This window comes from Tachysurus fulvidraco, chromosome 1 (assembly GCF_022655615.1).
Source record: "Tachysurus fulvidraco isolate hzauxx_2018 chromosome 1, HZAU_PFXX_2.0, whole genome shotgun sequence".
In the NCBI taxonomy this organism is placed as follows: domain Eukaryota; kingdom Metazoa; phylum Chordata; class Actinopteri; order Siluriformes; family Bagridae; genus Tachysurus; species Tachysurus fulvidraco.
The window spans coordinates 41,707,829-41,725,170 of NC_062518.1; the positions used below are offsets into that span (position 1 = coordinate 41,707,829).

Consider the following 17,342-nt stretch of genomic DNA (forward strand, 5'->3'; position numbering starts at 1 on the left):
CATGTTTCTTAATTTGTGCCTGAAATTGATATCTAGGTGCCTGTGATGTGCGGCTGAATCTGTCTACACAGCTTTTGTGAGGGGAGACAATTAAATAGACATTAGCGGATGCCCTTCATGGTTACTTTGACAAACAGTACCTCTTTCAAAGTGGCCAACAGGATCGTGTAATACGCCAGGAATGTGAGATGCTATGGTTATGATTTTGGACCAAATGAAAAGCTTGGCTGTGCTTGCTGACTTTGAGATGGGGGGGGGGGGACGGGACCCAAGAAAGTAGATGTTAAGTAAGTTAAAAGAGAAGATGAAAAAAGACAAAGCGCTTAACCACAATTGCGTATTTTTCTGGAGAAGATGAAAGACTACATGTGTTTTTTTGTTGCTTGACACAGAGCAGACACACAGGCAAGACTTTGATGATGACTTTAAAGAATCAGTCATATCAGTCAAATTAACACCAGCGGCATCAATCTATGAAATTCCTTTGAAAAAAAAAAAGTTTTTTAATGAGACGTTAAAGAAACTCCCATGATCACAACAACGATTGTGAAGAAAAACGTTCGATTCCAAAAACCCAGTGACAAAGTCAGAAACAAACTAAGCTCCAAAGTGAACTTCGGAAAACAATTTACCGCTCGACCGAAACAGAATCGTTACTTAATTTAGTTGAATTATTAATTGAATTGAAGTGGTCAGAAGTGTTGATACATTTTCAATAACAGCATCTCTATTAATGCGTTTATTCTGATATGTTACTGTTTCCATAGCTACAGCTAGCTCACAGGGACTTGCATCCAGGCGCGGTATGTAATTGACGTCTGAAAACGATGAGATTTGAAAATATGTTGCTATTTAACAAAGAAAAACAAAAAAAAATTGTTAAATTGCTGAGACGATATTTAATTTAACAGTTATGGAAGGAGTCTTCAGAACAGACAGCGTGTTCATGAACGTTAATATCGTTAAACATAATCATGATACGAAATTAGGATCCGACATCCTTTAAATAAACTAATGCAGTTGTTGGCAAACTGCGGTAGTATAAGTGTGTGAGATGTGTGTCATTCATTCATTTATTACCGCTTATCCCGAACTACCTCGGGTCACGGGGAGCCTGTGCCTATCTAAGGCGTCATCAGGCATCGAGGCAGGATACACCCTGGACGGAGTGCCAACCCATCACAGGGCACACACACTCTCATTCACTCACACACTCACACACTACGGACAATTTTTCCAGAGATGCCAATCAACCTACCATGCATGTCTTTGGACCGGGGGAGGAAACCGGAGTACCCGGAGGAAACCCCCGAGGCACGGGGAGAACATGCAAACTCCACACACACAAGGCGGAGGCGGGAATCGAACCCCCAACCCTGGGGTGTGAGGCAAACCACTAAGCCACCGTGCCCCCCGAGAGGTGTGTATAGACCGTACTTTGTTGACGTTCAAGATCACTACTAAAATGAGGTTCCGGCTTCCTTTAAATTGTAAACGAATGCAATCAGCATCAAATAAATGTAGTATAACATAAACGAAACCTTTCTTTAATACAGTTATGACATGCTGTTGATGAACAAACAAAACACTAAACTTCTACCTGGTAACATAACTCTTAACTCTTAAGTTGTGTTCATGGTTTCTTGAAAAAGAAAGTGTACTGTACGGGAAGAAGAGTGAAGAAAGTGACTACAGAGTTAATGTCGAAGAGAGGGAACAAGAGAGAGAACATGAATCCTAGCCACATGAAGTGTTATTTAATCCATTTTACAGGCGTGTTGATCGAAGGAGGGACCTTCTGGAGTCCTCACAGAGAAGAAAATCTATATACCATACTCTGCAGCAGCGAATGCAGCCAAACAGCCATGCTTAGGGGAAAATTAACTGTTTGCCTCAATTGTGTCCCCCGTTCAACAAATGAATCGAAAAGTTTGGGTTATTTTGTAAATGTCAAGTTCAAGTGGAGAAAAAGGACGAAAAGGATACAGACGGACTTATCATTCTCAGATCGTGAGCACCGTATGTGGCACAGTGCAGGTCTGCTATGAGACTGAGAGAAAAGACAAAAAAAGGTCAATTTTCGCTTCAGAAAGCATAAGGAGATGGAATGAACTGTCAATAATCACAGTCGTTAGCGGCAACCTTCAGTCCCGAGGGGGGCAGCTGCCATTTGTGTTTTCTGCTCCATGCTCTCCAATTAGCCCGCTCTCAGCCTGTTGCCTTGGCAGAAAGAAAAAAAAAAGAAAAATAAATAGAAAAGAAAAAAAAGAAAAAGAACACACCACCAGCAACAATGCGCTGCTCTTTTTTTTTTCGTTCCACCATTCATTCTGCAGTTCTGCCATGTCGCCAGCTCACTTAGCACCCTAACTCTAATTACACCAGTCCATGTACAGTGCAAGCGTAGGACTGACACCACCCTCGTGCTGTCTGAAAACACGACACAAATATGTAACCGTATTACAATAGCTGAGCATTTGTTATAGTGCTGATAGACACCAGCTCACCGCTCTCAACTCCTCTGCTGTGCTTCTGCCAAATTCTCTCATTCCCTCTCGCTTCTTCCTGCGGCTTTCCCGTCCTGGCTGAAGCCGCGTAAGCCGAACCTGTTAGCACTTAATTGCACGAATCACGTCTCATTTACATAAAATAAAAAAGAAACCGGATTATATGAGACTGAAAATATATGAGAGCTCTCTCTTTTTTTTTTCTTCCATTGTATCTGGCCTTTAAAAGCCTCCTAACATTCAGGATCCATTTTGTAGTGATACGAGTGAATGCCTCATGAGTATCTAAAAAGCATGAAATGTCTGGATTTCCACTGGGTTGGAATGACTGTTGGTTTTAAGAGCGGAAATCAACGTCGTGTACTTCTGTAGCTTTTGCTACGGACACTCCACAGAAAAACTACCGACGTCTCCGTATGCACGATGGCAGATCATTTAACATAGCAGTCAACTCCTTTTATTAAGCTGTGACCTTCCTGCTGTGTTAGAGATGTTACCGCGTGTGAATACGCTATTCGGTATAAATAGACGTTCGAAAGAGATACAGATATGAATAGAAGACAGTTCTCCCAAAGTATATAATTGAGACTAGAGGTATGCACTGGCACGGAGATCCCATGAGACACAACAAAATAGTCAACGGGAGTGGGAGTTTTATTTTTTATTTTGCATTTACCTTGTTTATACTTTCCTCCCATGTAGCTGCAGTTGCAGTAGTTTCAATTCAGCTGCTACTTTATTTAGATTTTGGGAAATGGAAATTAGAAAATCGCAGGTGGGTTCAAAAAATATGTACGTGATACATAAAATATCTATGTAAAAGAAGGATTAAGTCCGAGAGTGATGTAGAGACAATGCTGACATTATTTACTAGAAAACAAATAAAAAAAAGTCCAGTTTTGTCCATGATGACTTAAATACAGATAGACATAAAGGATACACCCCTGTGAAGTTTTTTGTATGCTGCAAACTAACTGAGCGATTCACGATTCCGGATGACGAAAGCCATCCACATCTGGAGCAGTGGGCTGTTGGACTAACCCGGGCCCCTCCCTCCCTCCCTCTCTGGCTTCGCCACAAAGACTGATGAATGGCTGAAAGCTCGTTCTTCATGGTGGGGTGTGACAGGTTTATCACGCTTTAACGCTGTGCAGAGAGAAGGGGGACTGTGTGTTTCATGGCTTTTTAAAATTCGTCAGAGATAAAATAAAGCCGAACATATTGCCTTTGTGCGGGACCACCCGTCACCGAGCCCCTCCCTTCCCTCCATCTCCATCTCTTTTGGCACTAAGGCTACGCACATCCATCAAGCGTATGCGGTCTGATCGCAAACAGCTGTCAACAGAAGGCCTAGAAATTGATGAAGCCCGATGCTGGAGTGCAAACCTCCCCCGTTGCAAGATGCATGTCTCCGAGGGCTCAGAGGCTAGAAACAAAGTTAAATCAATAACAGGGACAGGGGAGTATCTGGACTAACCTGGGAACCCATCTCTGACAACTAATTACGATGCCATTCGGAATCAGGCAGTCAGTTTATCAAGCCCCGACCTTCAGGTCAACATAATCCGCCAGCCGCGAGCGCCGAAAAACACTCCACCGTTTCTGATAACACATCTCACTAAATCTCAACTGTCACAATGCAATTTTTTTTCAAAGTTTTATTTGCATTTACTCCACCATAAACTCGACTTAGATGTCTCACAAGGCTCAGAGAGGCTTCCTGAGCCAAACCAAGATTCCGTCTTACTGAGAACACAGAATAGTTTCAGCTTCAAAACATGATTCCTTGAGTTACTATCGATTCCTGCATCAGAGAATAGTGTGTGTGTGTGTGTGTGTGTGTGTGTGTGTGTGTGTGTGTGTGTGTGTGTGTGTGTGTGTGTGTTTATAGATGGGGTGGGGGGGTAAGGGAGTGGGCAACATGCCTCCAACTGCTGCTTTATACCGAATCAAGTGGCAAGGTCGCCATGTTCATGGTGCCAAAGACTAAACTCCTATTGAGCCAAGATAGTTGCGGATTTTTCCTTCTATGGCTGTGTTAGATCTCTGCATGCTTCCGTATTTCTTTTGTCTTTTGTATATAGAAAAAAAAAGTCTGTAAGAAGGAAAAAAAAAAAGAACTGGCTGTAGGCTTTTCTCTTGTTTAAAAGCTCTATTTAATTCAGAGTACCTGCATAGTTCTACAAACTTGGCCAGGTCTGGTTTAGCCAGCAGCGTTTCAATTCAGAGATAAAAACTAAAAAACAAGACAGAGAAGAAGAAACGCTGTCGTCTGAGCCAAGTGCTGGAAATCTTTTTTTTATTTCCATTTCTGCTTTAAATTAAATTACATTAAGGAGGGCTTCCCTAGATGGTAAATAATATATTACATGAAATGGAATGCTCCATCTGATTTGCCATGGCAACTGGCCTGGCTATCACATAATTGGCCGTGATCCCTCTTCTCCCAGCCTATTGACACAGACCTTATCAGGCATTCTGGTCACTGGCTGGGAATCGCAGCTTTTCTTATGACTCTTTTTGCCCTGCTCTCTAAGCTGCCTATTGAGCTCAGGCAAGCAGGCAGCAGCCAATACAGTCGCACAATGAAGCACATTCTGGACATTCGCTCTTGTTTGTTTGAGCAATAAGCACCCGTTATTATACAAATGTTGTTTTTCTTGAAGCATCCTTGAAACTGGATGTTGCACAACAGCGCAGATTATTGCATTTGATAAAAGAACGAGAAGAATGGCAAAGAAGAAGTAGTATAAGAGCAGAGATTTTGGATCTTATGGCAGTGGAAGAGCCAATCAGTGTGCAGAAGGACCAAAATGCAGCCTGTGCAACTGCTAAAACCCAGTGGACCGACAGCAGGCACAAGTCCATGCTCATGGGACTGCTGTTACTTTATTTACAGCACTACATAAGCTCTGAGCTTAACCAAATACATCTACTTCATGATTATTATATTGGACTTTTCCATTACATCCAAAGGTTCTTTAAAATTAACATATAGATTAAATCTTTTTTTCATGAAATATCACATATTTTGTCTTAATCCCATAGAAACTTCGCCCTTTTCCCTGTTGTGCTTTAGTAAATATTTCCAGGAATGGGAAATAGGCCAGTATGTGATGATGTCAAACGCCTGATTTCACCATGTGATCAATTCAGCTCTGTTCAGAAACGCCCTGGCAGCTAAACAAACATAAAAGTGGAGCACAAAAGTGAAAACTAAGCAAAGAACAGGAACAAGAGAGAACTAAACTTCCAATATTGGATAGAGGATGACAAACAATAGCTGGTGAGCAAGCCACCATAGAATTAGCTGTAGTTAATATCTAGCTTATGGCTAGCTTTAAATGCTTAGTTATGCCTATTTTTAGCTTGTTTTAATTTTTCGGTGATTATGCTGAATTAAAAAAAAAAACATCAGATGATTGAGGAACCTAAGGGAGTTTGGGGAATTGCAAAAGATTTGCAATTATTTGGTCATGGACACCATGCCATTATATATATATATATATAATTCAATATATATTGCTAAGTGTCACTTGTGCAAAATATCATCAGTTCACTTTTGTAAATTATTTACTGATTAACTGCTACCCATGAGGACTAAGAGAGAGAGAGAGAATAAGAATTTCTGTCATGTTCGTTCTAATAAATACTGCTGATACTGCAAGAGCAAGGAAACACTGGATAATTATTATTATTACTGGGAGAAAAAGCGCATTGTTGTCTATTATTATGTTAAGATGATACAGTGTTAAATAATTAGATTCCTTAGTGCCGTCCCATTCAGGGTTTATTCCCACCTCATGCGCAGCGTTTCCGGGATCGGCTCCGGAATGACCGGGACCCCGACCAGCACAAAGTAGTTTCTGAAGACGAATAAATGATTGGATAAATTACATAGTATTTAGTTTCCCGTTCATTGAAAGTGCCGTCTAAAGGTTTTTGTTTGTAGACAGGCAGACCAATCGTTGAGCTTAAGACCAAAGAAGGAACAAATATTCTAATGAATATAACCTGATCTTGAGCCTGGACAGAATGGACTTCACAAATGAATGAATATTGATTTCATGTGTACACATGATCCTGAACACTGACAAAAACCACTATGCAATAGTGGCAATGAAGTGTCCTCACTAACAGATAATCAAAGCAGGGGTAAAGTGTATTTAGTTCAGTGACAGTTAGTAGGAAATGGGGGGTGGGGGGGGTGAGAATGTTGGTATTGTGGATGTAAATGGATGTCGATGAAAAGAGTGGTTAATAAGTTTAATGTTGCACTTTAAAGTAATGAACTGGCAACAAATGAGCTGTGAGGTGGGTGGATTAAGTGGAGTTTGGCTTCTGCCTTACACTCCATGCCCAGATTTAGTTTTTTATGTGCCCTCACCTGCACGATGGCCTGGTAGAAGGAGTAAAGGAGTTTACTGCACACAATAAATGAAGCTATTCTCCTAAGAAAGAATAGTCATCCATGACCCAGGGGTAGAGATGACTACCCCCGAGTGTCCCCTCAGTCTATCTGATCATTGATGTGCACCCAAAGGAGCATGTAATACTGTGCCACCTCCACTTGTGTTCCCTGAAAAGAAATAGATGGTGATGATATTTTATTTCTTCCAAACACCACACTCCATCTCTTGGAGGTGCAGGAGCAGGAGGTGATTCATTTCATGGCACCAGGCAAAAAAACCTTCCACTAGTAGTCCCTACTCCTCCTGTTTCTCTTTACTGATGCAATCCATTTGCACAGAGTGGTAAACATTTTTTCTGAAAATGCCACAATTCTGAGTTGCACTAAAAGCCTTATGTGTAGAAGGTAAATAAGGATGGAGACAGAGCAGATCTCTAGAGGGTTCCTGTCCTGGACGTTCTCATGTCCGAGGTACAGATGGAAAGGCAAACAAAATGTGGCCACATGCTGAGATAATCCAACATCCAGTTCATCATGCTATCACCAAGCTGTATTGATTGACCCGAGCTCTTCCCCAGCAGGGTTAGCTGATGGTATTGAACACACTGGAAAAGTTACAGCACATGATTCGCACTACCTTGTCCTTGTAAGAGTAGGGTATGTAATATAGATACAAAAATGGCATCACCTACATCTATGCAGTACGTAAACTCTAGCAGGTCTCGGTGATCTGCAAGCGAAGTCTCGAGTCTTGAGGAAAGACCGGCCTCTTAAGATTTTTTTTTATATAATGTCAGATGATGAGGATGTATTTTAAGAGGGTTTTTCCATCATGACAGAACTTCACTACAGACCTTTGTGAGATTACATATACAGGTTTTAAGTTATCTGGCACCTTGTGCATGTTCAACTCCCTTCCCTGTTGTAAAACTGTGATGGATCGAGTGGGTGTGTGTTTAGATGTGGTATTGACCATGTCCATGATATTCCTGGAGCAAGAAATTGTTTTCTCTTTCATGGACAAGAGTGGGGAAGGTGTGGGAGGATTTATGTGAGCTGCCAGTGGAACAAAGTCGATTAAGGACGGGGAGCTAGGTCCATGAACGTAGGCTGGTGGCCAAGGTTATTGCCAGCAATTAGCAGAGAGGGAGGGGCATCAAATCCGTTCAAAGAACAGGTTTGACTTTTTCGCCCTTTCCTTTTTCCATCCCCTACACCTCTGACTGTCTTGTATCCTGTTGTTTTCCTCATACATTGGCATCTTTCAGTTCTTCCACTTTTTTTTTATTTCCTTGAAATCTTTCTGAACGTGCTCTGCCTCATCTCTCTCCCATCACGATAACCCTGATGTCCTTAGAAATCTATTGCTTATTTTAGTGGAAGCAATTGACATCCTTTTTAGAGACATATCTGATAAGTAGAACGATGCAGTATGTTATATGTACTTAGATGGAGCTGCATGCTCCTCCTAAGCATTTTCTCAGACTGTATCCCCAGAACCAGCATGCCACATAGCGCTGGGAAGATGACAAATCCCAGGCTCATCGCTTCTTGGCAAACAGAGTGGGCGAGGTCTAGCCCAAACATTGGCTCCAGGCGTTAGGCGACGGTTGTCATTCTATATTAACGCCCCTTTTGATTGGTCTTTGTGGCTGTGGAAACGGCAAACAGCTGCATGCAAATCTGTCGGTAGCCGCCCCCTCTGTCCCCCCCAGGGTTCTTCCACCATTGTCCTGAACTCTAACCACTGCTGGAGACATTTCTCAAGGGAAAGGATGTAGAGAAGGAGGGTGTGTTGTCTTTAGAGGAGGATGAGAGGCCCCACTGGGGGCACAGCAGGGATTCCTCATGACTGTTTGTCTTCTTTGTCATTCAATTCTAGATATTACCAGCCGGCAACATCTTGGGAAAAAGGGGGGGGGGGGGTGTCTGAGAGTTAAGCATTGCCTCCATCATGCTCATGCCTTCATAATCCAGCCTTCATAAAAAGGAGAGCTTATGATGCTGTACATGAGATGAAGTCAAGAGTTTCTAAGCGGTTTAGAAAAGGCAGAGAAATCAAGAGAGTGTTTAGCATTTGTTTTTCAGCTTCTTTCAGCTTCAGCGCAAGACGTAGCTCAACTTGGCACACAGCAGATAATTATCAAAAAGAAGCATTGTGTACATGATCAACAAGGCTCAAATTAATTCCACAAATCAGTGTGCTAATTCCCTTTTCACAAAGGAAAAAAAAACAAACATATCCAAAAGTATCGGGCTGGAAAGCCTTTAAAAAAGCCTGCTCTTTTACTCTGATATACCTCCAATTTTAAACTGTCAACTCTGCACTTTTAGACAAGTAAAATATGGCACCAAAACAATTTGGACTATCTCAGTAATAATATATGGCATAATGGTGTGCTATTAGGGTGAGTTGCTAACCCACAATAAATGTGAACAGCCTGGATTTGAGGAGGTAATTGTCAGTAGAAGACTGGCATTATACCGAGGAAACGTCTAGCCATGTCAGAGGCACAGTGCGGCTGCACTGCCATCTCATGTAACATTCATGCCATGCTGCACTACCTTGTGGTAAGCAGTTACTGGAGGAAGCCAAGAGATGAGATGAAGGCTAAAACCAGCCTTCCCGTCGAGGTGCTATTGAGAACTCTGAAATTCCGATATGTGCGTTCGGAAATAGCACTGGAGAAAAACGTGGGAGCTCTATCTGTGGCCAGAGTCCATTTTCCTGAGGCTGATCTTTCTCCAACTGAGCTTACATGCTGCTAACAATGGCTTTGTCTCAGGTTCCAGTCACTCTTGATTTGTATTCATGACAAAAGGTTTTTTTTCTTCATATAGCTTCCATGTACACTTCAACCCCCCAGAAAATTGTGTGACAGACATATTGTTCATACTGTGCATGTTGATTCGTGTCCCTTGAATGAGATGTGGGCTTTTTCTACCGCCTTTAAGTCTTCAGCCGAAACTAAGCACGGAAGAGAATAACACTCAAGTGAACTTGCCAGCACAAATGTAGGTCTTGTCGCTGTGAGTTCCTGGAATCCACCTGGTTTAAGCTTAAAACTCACAGGTAAAGGTGAGAGAGGCCTGCCAGCACTGGCCACTATCTAAAAAAAAAACGCTCTTTGTGCAGAAGAACTGTGGGTGGTATACATCTCACGCCAAATAAATGCTGCTTCGAGGTTACGGCTGACTCACCGCACTTCAAAACAACTTATCGAAAGGTGATAACATGTCTTATGACACTATTTGTCATAATGAAAGCAAAGACAGAAGGAGACCTATATATATATATATATATATATATATATACACAATTTTGTGTGACGTACAAGTGAAAAGTGAAACTAGAAAACACTACAAGTTCAAAATATCTTCTCCCTTTAAACAGGTGTCACTCTTCCACCTCCACCACCTCCAGCACTAGCTCACACGCCGGCTGCGAGAGCTTCCAGAGCTGAGGATGAATCATAACGAACCCCACGCTCATAATCCTCAAAGGATTATGAAGGTAATCCATAATAAGGCTCATCACAAAACCTCATAGAAATTACAATCATTAGAAGTGTTCCACGAAATGAGATGGCTTTCGTTTATTGTGCCTGCTTCTCCGTAGGGAAAAGCTTTAGTAGTTCTTACACAAAAACAGTCGTATTTTGCATTAACCTACAAATATATTAGAAGCAGATAAGACTGTTCAATGGAGCGACTGTTTAAGGGGTATTTTTTTTTTGTCTATTTTCTTTGAGGTTTAAATCTGGTGATGTTTATTTTAACTGGGCAGAAATTCGCTCCTGGACTCTTATTCTGTATAAGTTAGTGTGCTGAATTATACTGAGATCCTTTAGCTAGCTAATAGTTCATTTGGATCAACTAGGGGTGTAGTGATGAACATCAGAAAAGCACTTGTACAGCCATGATTTTATTTTCATTGTCCGAATTCCTTGTAAAATGCTTCCTCTGAATTCCTCTCCGTTACATGCTTGATTTTTTGTTTTTTTTTAGATGTTTAGTCAGATAACATTATTGCATTGTATGAACATGATGCTGCAATGATGAACATGATGCTGCAATGATGCACAACAATATTGCATTGTATGAACATGATGCTGTTTGTCCCCTTGATAGTTCCACACAGGAGACTTTTTGATTTTGCTGCTTTGATATATATAGTAAAATAGTGTCTGTTCATCAAGCTTGACAACGCACGCTCGCTTTTCAATCCTCCGTTCGAATCTTCCTACGTTATTCACCTAATATTTCTTCCTTGTTCATATTCGGCTGACAATCCTCAGTCACAGTGGGAAATTTTTGCTTCTGCAAATCATTCATTATTCTCTTCTCATTACACTGATAGAGCAGCTGTTCCATTTGGACAATAAGGCTGTAAAAGCACTGATCTCTGAGCTACAAACGAATGAGCTCTGTCTAAAGGTAAGTGCTATAAATTATCAGCCGTGGATCCGTGTTTCAGCAACACGCAGGTCATCTGACCTGAGTGCTTCTTTCAGACTGCAGAACACTGAGGGATTATCATCATCTATTAATGAAGCTCCAGACCAGAAAGGTCTCATGCAGCTAAAGAAGGCATCTGCAATCTGTTCTTTTCGTTAGTTAAATCTCACCCAAAACAATTAATTCTAAACATCTCAGCATAGGCATCAGCTCCATCTGACTGTGTCCTTAAGTCCTTAAAAAATCCTAATAATAAACGGCGCCGTTAGAGGCTGTTAGCATTAATGAGATCAAATGAGATCATTTTAACTACAGATTAGTGTCTCCGGTTCATTTGGGCAAAACACAATTTCAATTAACACTTTATAGCATGTATGATAAATGTGGTGAACAACGAGCCAGTGGTGCCACAGGAATTATATTTAAACACAGTAAGTCATTTAGCTCATAGTAAGGTTAATAATTAAAAAGGATAATCTATAGGGTTTTTAAGATGCTCGAAGCAACACTGAACCGCTATAATTACATTATTAGGCCTTCGATGACGGAAAATCTAATGAAACGCTAACATAACGCAAGCAGATGTGCACCACGGGATAGTCATATAGCACATCTGTCAGGGTTAGCACATCTGAAGAGTTAAAATGTATGTTAATTGAAATCTGTTTTGTCCAGCAGAACTTCAATTTTGGAGAGTTATTAACACGTATGGTTGCGTGGCGTAGCAGCACCCCACCTAACCTAAAACGGGTGATGAAAATCTCACAGCTGCAAATGAAACATCTGTCAAAAACTGAAGAAACAGTGTCAGTGAAAAGGAGACTTGTGTATCCCACAGGCACAAGGCTTTGGATGTGATACTATAATAGACCTGAGAAAGACCAGAGGAAGTTAATAATTAAAAACTGCTCCATAGGTCATTGTTTATGTTTCTTATTAAACCCTCAGCAGGCCCCTCGATCTGCCAAGCATGTCCTGCAGATTACCGAATAAATAAGAAGCATAATATTTTCCCTCTGCGTCAAAGATGAAGTGAACCGTGACGGGGAACGGAGGTGTTGTGAACCATGTGAAGCAACGCATGTTTTGTGTAAACTGCTGGGGCCCTTAAGAATGTTAATCATCGACTACATTAACATAACACAGAAATTATGGGGACTCCGTATTGTTGGATTTTCATTAACACGTCGACGTGTAAAAGCGTAAAAAACCCAGAAGTGTGAACTCTGTAACGAGCTGCGCTTTAAAGAGGACTGCAAATTCCGAATCCCTGTCGGAGCTGGAGAACAGCGTCTCTCCATGTAGCAGACAGAGGAATGTCTAAATCGAGAGATACATGGGATTTAAATGTCAGTGGAACGTTGGGGTTCTATAAGGGTCCCTCGCCATTTTCCTTTCAATAACCAGGAGGTTTAGGAAAGAAGGAAGGAAGGAAGGAAGGAAGGTTGGGGGGATGAATCCAGAATTGCAGCTGGCCTACTTCGGTGAACATCCCTGTGTAATGAGAAGGTGTGGGAGTTTCAGGTAGGATGCAGAAGCTGCGCTTTAACGTGTTAAATATAGAAAAACACTACAAAAGATGTAGTGATCTAAAAAAAAAAAAAAAAAACCAAGGTCAGAGAAACATAGGAACTTTAAATTAGTTAAATTAGATATGTTTCTTTTCTCCACGTGCTTTAACAATCATAAGAGAAACAGCAGAGGGTTTATTAAAGTCAGGCAGGAGTAACAAGCAACAGGTGGCACTAATTAACTACAACAGGAAGTAACGACCATATATGGAAAGTGGAAATCCAAACGGGACAAAATGGGATTTATTTTGACCCTCGAGTTAGTTTCGACTCCCGGGCATTTTCTTCTATAACGAATTCTATTTTTTTACTATTGAATCACTTCAGGAAATGATGACTATCTATGGAAAACGGAATGTCGGAAAAAAGTTTTTTGTTTTCATTTTAACTGCATAGATTTTTAATAGCTAGCCATAGCCGCGAATAATGACCATATATGGGAAGATGAAGGCCAAACAGCAAAAAAATAAATAAACAAATGTTGGTGTCACCTTCCAGACAATTTCTTTTTATTTTCTTCAATTTCCTTAATTATTAATATTAGCTATTAATATTAACTGTTTCAGCAACAGGAAATGAAGACCATTAAAAAAAAAGATGAATGAATGAATGTTAAGTAGATTTTTTATTTTTTTTTTACTTTTTTAAACTTGTTAGACTCAGCTGAATTTTTTAGGAGTAGTATTAGTTAACAATATTAATTATGCTATGAACTATATTAATAGAAATAAAAAGGTTTAATCCCATGTTTATAAGCTCCAGGTAATGGCTGATTTATATTCAGGTGTAATTGTTAAACCGGAAATTACCTTTTAAAAATATTTTAACGTGTCTGTCGCTATAAAAATAATGACTGCGGAGTGGATATCGTCTTAATTACACCAAAGCACTAAACTCCTTTCACAGTTTTGGTGAAACACATTTCCATTTAAGGGGAAGGAAAAAAAAATGCCATTTCACTGAAAATGGCAACAGAACATAAAGGTTAAGTGTGATCATCCCCTTACACACACCGTCACAGAACCCGTAGAAATGAAAAACAGGCCGGATCTCTCGATAATGCACGGCGGAGTCGGCCCCTCGGCCCTGGGTGCTCTCTGTGGGAATACGCTACACGGAGAGGTCAATGATGATAGTGAAAATCAAACAAGAACAGCCTTTGTGCGTTTTTTTTCTTTCTTTCTTTCTTCTCCCCAAGCACATTTTTTCACCTCTCCCTCCCCTTTCACAGAGCGCTGGCTGCATTTCCTGAGCTGCAGTGGGCCGGATTACCAGGGTATGTTTTTACCTGCAAACAAGTCTTAGCAATTCTTTTGTTAGTAGCTGACCCTTGCTTGTGTGACCTTTTATTTCACTCCTGCTCAGGAAGAAAAGCAGAGACATCATGCTTGGCTGCAGCCCACATGGATTACGAATACAGTGGCATGCATGCTGTGAAAGGCCGACCTGGCCTTGAAACCGCGTCTCTGTCCAATTAGCATTCCACTGTTACGGTATTATCAACACTGTCTGTGTTTGTTTTGTTTTGTTTTTTTCCACATAAACTGAATGTTTTTTTTTTTCCTGCTTCTGTCTGTGGTAATTAATTCATGCCAGTGTGCCTGTTTTTGGATATTTAAACATGCTGAATTAGCACAAAGGGGCTGTATTTGAAGTCTATAACGCATATTTCTCTAGAGTTTGGCTAAAGCTTTGTTATTTCATTATGACAATTGAGGAAGTGGGGCCTTGCAGCAAAGCAAACATGGTCAAATATAAAGAAGAAGAAAAATAAGAAGAAAAAAAAACAATTTCATTTTCTACCTCCAGTACAAAATGTGCTTTTCATTTCGTATTGTCTTCAGCATGCCGTCCATGAACTAAATTTCAAACGGAAGAGAAATATATATTGCCTATTTTCATTACGAGCATTTCCATATACTCTGGGCCGTGTTCTTCTCCTCTTGTACAATGCGAGCTTAATAAAGAAATCTTAGCAAGAGAGGCGTTTATTAAATGAAGGCGTGTGTTCTTCGAAGTCTCCGCCGTGTAAATATTGTGTTACGAGCACGCTTATTTCCTGTTGTTGCAAGCGCATTCCTGACAACTTGATTAAAGTTAAAAGCTTCTTCTATACATTAAAAAATACAGCTTTGTCATTACAACTGCCAAGGCAAGCAAGCACAAGAGGGACCAAAGTGGCTCCGAGCTGCTTACATTACTGTCAAAGTGTTCTTTTACGTCCATCTGTGCTTCACCGGCTTTTTAACTGCTCATACAAAGATGACGGCGGCAATATAAAAAGAGACAGAGCTTTATTTTACACCCCTGATTCATGTCAAAAGCTTATGATGTGTTAATCTGCAAACTTACACACCAGAGAGGAAGCACAGCCCCGGTCGGCAGCTAGGTTAAGATTTAAGGTGAATCTTATGTCCCTGAAATTTGAACAGCCGTAAGCGGCGACCCGCAGCCCATTAGATCCAGCGGCTGTAAAAGTCAGGCTTATTTTTTTTACAGTCAGATGTAAACAGATAATAAAGACGAGTTGAGGCAAAGAAAGCTTCAGGCCTTTAAACCCTACTGGTTTTAAGGTGTTGATTTCAGTTTGCTTAGGTTTGACTCCTCTCTAAACATCACAGTGACCACATATGAGGCATTATTGCATTTCATTGTTTTTCTGTACGCAAGAGGGATATTTAAAAATAAATAAAAGAAAAAAAGAAAGAAAGAATTCATCACAGGCAGCTCAGTAAGCTCGTCCGGATGGCATTGTTTAAAACTCTCGACTCTAACGGTTTGGGTTTTTTTTTTTTTTGCTTGTAGAGCATCTGAACGATTTTTCATTCTCTGTGGCGCTTTATAGGAAATAGGCTTTGTTCCGAGTTAGAGAAAGTGCGCTATCACAGAACGGGCTCAGTGAATATTATAAAGAATCACTTTATGAGTATTTGCCTAAATACATTCTTACCTCAGTTAGCATATTCAGCTGAGTTTACTGTTCAAAAGTGGCTTTATTTCATCTCCTGTCATCTGAAAGGTTTGGTGTTTTTTTTTTTTTTTTTTTAAAAATGCAGCATTTGGTGTAGTAATGAAAAGAAAAGAAAAGAAAAGAAAAGATAAGAAAAGAAAAAGAAAATAAATAAAAAAACATGGGGCCTTTAAGCGGACGATCTGCGAGGCGATAGAAAGGTTTTAATCAGGATCTTTTAACGAAAGTGATCTGCTTTCATTCCAGCTGGAGGGGATGAGATAATAAAGATAATAATGAGTGAAGTTTTACAAAACATGTCCGCCGAAAACGAGACGTATCACCGGGTGGCTTGCTTTGATTTGAATAAGCTTTTCTCGGTGACACAACAGGAGTCTGAATAGCGTTCGGTGATGCCAGCTGGAAAACCTGTCGCTGTGAGAAGGATCGTCGGTGCTAACAAGTTCGTCATGGTTGGATTGCGGTGCAGCAGATAGGACCGGTCTTGTTTCATGGATGGTTTCCACTGGGCTGCAATGGATAAATCATATTTCTGGTGTAGTTGTACTTGGGTTGTCAGTGTATTGTTTAACCGTGAATTTCGCAGGGCAATACGGTTATATTTCACAATCGGCGCCAACACGCCGTACCCCTATGATTCAGGGTTGGGCGACAAAGAAGCTACAGCAAAACAAAAGCAAATGGGGCGTAAAAGCAGGATGACAGAGTGGACATTTATGGTGGAGAACAGATACATAGCTCACTCTTTTTGTAATGAGAACTAGAAATACTGGCCCAGTGCTTAGCGAGCTCCAGTGAGCCATAAGCCCTTTCTCACAAGGAAGTCGCTGTCAAGCCATCAGAGACTTGTGGATTTATAGGTCTGGTCTTCTCTCGTTCAATTTTTAAAAACCTTTATTTAATAACAGGAGGGTCATGGACTTATTTGAGCAGCAGGGCACATAGGGGTGGCACAGTAGAGCACCATGGAGCAGTTGGAGTTTACGTTCGCTTCTCAGAGGCACAGTGGCAGCAGTCGTTGTAGGAAAGCAATGTTATTAGATCTTACAGCCATAGCGTATAAAGTCAACATCCCAGCCCGTGAAACCAGGAAACCCTCCAGGAGCCGTCTATTTTAATACACTTTACTCAAAGCCTAAGTTCATAAAGTTTATCTGATCCAATTCCAGGAATTCCAACACTTGTGTCAAATAACCTGGTTCCGCCTTGGCTTATGCACGTTTTCGCTGGTTTCTGTGACCGGATTTAAGACATATCTTGTGGGGGGTTTTTTGTTGCTTTTTTTTTCATATCACTACTGATTTCCTGTTAAACACCAAATAGGATGTCAGCTTGGAACAAAAAAAAAAAAAATGTTTTGCACCTAAAGCAGCCAAGTAATACAGTATCTGTGTCACAAGACAGGGGCAGGTGTTTCCACCCAT

The 17,342-nt window shown here is 40.8% G+C and overlaps 1 protein-coding gene and 1 long non-coding RNA gene across 13 annotated transcripts in view; one reads left to right on the forward strand and one right to left on the reverse strand.

Moving 5' to 3' along the window:
* Window positions 1-17,342, reverse strand: part of LOC113658419 (adhesion G protein-coupled receptor L2-like) — a 133,519-nt gene that overhangs the window by 82,671 nt on the left and 33,506 nt on the right. The gene's annotated exons all lie outside the window — the stretch shown is intronic.
* On the forward strand, window positions 13,184-14,513 carry LOC113658420. The gene is made up of 3 exons (XR_007143949.1): window positions 13,184-13,427; window positions 14,179-14,223; window positions 14,313-14,513. It is a non-coding gene; the product is annotated as an uncharacterized LOC113658420 (long non-coding RNA).